Source organism: Micropterus dolomieu, linkage group LG23 (assembly GCF_021292245.1).
Source record: "Micropterus dolomieu isolate WLL.071019.BEF.003 ecotype Adirondacks linkage group LG23, ASM2129224v1, whole genome shotgun sequence".
In the NCBI taxonomy this organism is placed as follows: Eukaryota; Metazoa; Chordata; class Actinopteri; order Centrarchiformes; family Centrarchidae; genus Micropterus; species Micropterus dolomieu.
Genome location: NC_060172.1, coordinates 2,643,758 through 2,646,489, shown reverse-complemented (window position 1 = coordinate 2,646,489; position 2,732 = coordinate 2,643,758).

Here is a 2,732-nt window from a genome sequence, read left to right as displayed (position 1 = left end):
TGTGTGTGTGTGTGTGTGTGTGTGTGTGTGTGTGTGTGTGTGTGTGTGTGTGTGTGTGTGTGTGTGTGTGTGTGTGTGTGTGTGTGTGTGTGCGCGCAATGGAGAGACTGGGAAAGGAAAAAGTGGAGTATACAGATGTCTTTGTACGTTGTATGTTAGATATCAGATGTGCAAATCTGTAGCCTGGAAGGTTCCAGACCTTCCACAATTGCTTCACAGGATTTCAGTGACTTCAGAGATTGAAAAAGGTCTGGGGTCATTTGTTTTATTTGCATGAAAAGTAAATTATGCTAGAGGGTTGAACTTTGTTGAAGACAGTCAGTTATTTTGCCTTCTAACGATACTAGAAGTAGCACTGAATACACTTACCAAAAATCAAAAGCAGGTGGACAATTTACCGTCTCTCAATCTTTCTCTCTTATATCAACACGTTTTCTTTGAAGAAAGGTCAATTAACTGTCCAAAATATAAAAAACAACTATATTATTAGAAAAAGAATTATTAAGTAACAAAAAAACTCGTACATGTCGTTTTGGGGAACATTCATAGACGTCGTACTTTCCCACGGTCTCATGTGTTGTTTTTGGACAGTTGACAATCCAGCTATTTTGTTGTTTAGTTATGAGGACATGTTGCACTGTCCTGTAGGTGCTTTACAACACATCACCTGTAAAATATGGCTATGTTGCAGAATTATCTTAAGGAGAAAAAGTACCTGGATGTCACATAATGTCCGGTTAGATTACAACAAACTGTTTTTGCTTTTACCTCAAATCAATTTTATATCAGCACTTCTGACTCAAAGTTGATCTTCAGTGGTCAAGTCGTTTATTCAGTCCTGGTATTTTTAATTAACAAACATTTGTATTCTTGTAAAAGTGAAGAAGCACGCTTGGAATTAGTAAACAGGCCACAGAACTTTGAGTTAAGATGCTGACGTTACGCTGGCTTCCTGTCAAATTTAGGATTTTATCAATGAGCTACAGATCACATTCAGGCCCACCAGGCCTCTCGGGCATTTTAATGCTGCTTCCTTGCCCAGATTAGTTTTTTCTCTTTTAATAATCTATGTTTGTCTTTCCTTTAAACTTCCCCATGTTTTTGTCACAATTATCGACTCTTGTGTGGAGCTCTCTCACAATGTACACGGTCTCCTTCATGAATGTAATATTCTTTCTTTCATTCAGCAACAGTGTGTTTTCTCTTTTGTTTTCCAGGGGAAGAACGATGAGCCGCTCCTCCACCTTGCTTTTCCCCTTCACTGCGCCTTGTCAACCCAAAAGAGGACAACATCCCTGCTTCCCCCTACCCCTCTTCTTCTTCACTCTTCCTCTGATGAAGTTGAACTAAAACAAACTCTGGACACAAACTCTGACACTCATAGGAAACACGGAGCTATGAGACGCCTTTCCATTACAAGAGGACTCCTGACAGATCTTTGCACAGAGCAAAGCTACAGTGGGACTCTGAGGTACGAAAAACATTACTTGAATCATCTACTCCATATATTTACAACATGTCTGCTGGCTAACGGAGTCCTCCATATATTCATTGGTAGATGTTTTTTGGGAGATTGCTTCTCTTGCTGTAGAGAAAAAGAACTTGTAAGTCCTGTCTGTACGTCGCATATCATATTCAAACCAAAACATATTATTGCATGCTTGGAAAGTAGAGCATGTAAACAGAAGAACACATGTTTGACTTTTGTGTTGACGGCTCAACCCAGCACCATTAGTCTGAAAAATGGGAACAACAACAACAACAGCAGCTCATCAATATCAAGTTTATTCAAATAATTCTGTTTGACTGGTGGAGTTAGTTGCTAAATCTATATTTTTAGTATCATACTGTATATGTTTTATATGGAGAGAAATTGGTTAACCATGTGAATTATTTTTGATTACCATTTTTGCTAATGTGTTTTAATTATCTTGTTTTAATTTTTGCCTTGGTAAAAACAAAAGCAGCTCCAGTGGGCAGCTCTGATGAAAATGTCTGCCTGCCAAAAACACTTTTAAAAAATGAGAGACACAACTGCCCCTATAAGAAGATTGTTGGTGTGAAAAAAAAGACAGTTGAAATGCATTTTTCGCAGACATTTGACATCTGATTTTCTTCTAATAATTTTGAATGTTTCTGATAAAAATGCTGTATATCTGTTATATCAATAACATCTACCTCAGTGTCCGCTCATTAATGACAGAAGCTTTAACACCTGAATGACGTCCCTCTGTTATCTGAACACTGTCATCAGATCTGGATTGAGTTTCGAAATGTCGCTCTAATTATCTGGTGCAATTAAATAAACCCAAACGCTCTCTAAACTAACATTTTAATAACTTGGAGAAGTCCGAATTAATGCAAAAGATGCTAAAGGAAATGTATTGGAAACCATATTTAACTAGGGATGAAGATTTATGAAGCCAATATTGGCCTTTTTATTAAATATCAGATGTCGTCCAACGGCGTGGAGATCATGATTTTGTTTGCACATTTTAATTTATTTGTGAAATTGCTAAAAACTGTGTGAGCGAGTGTGACTGTTTGAATTAATTGTTGATTTAAGGGCAATAATGTACTGCAGAGGTTTCCTACCATTGAATAAATGGAGTGGGGCAGCCTGTCTTAAAGTAACTGCTTAACCTAATACAAGATGTCTGTGAAGAAGTCATCCAGGTCATAGTGATCCAAGGAAGGTCAAAAATCAAGGGCAACTGGACTTGGTTGAAGAT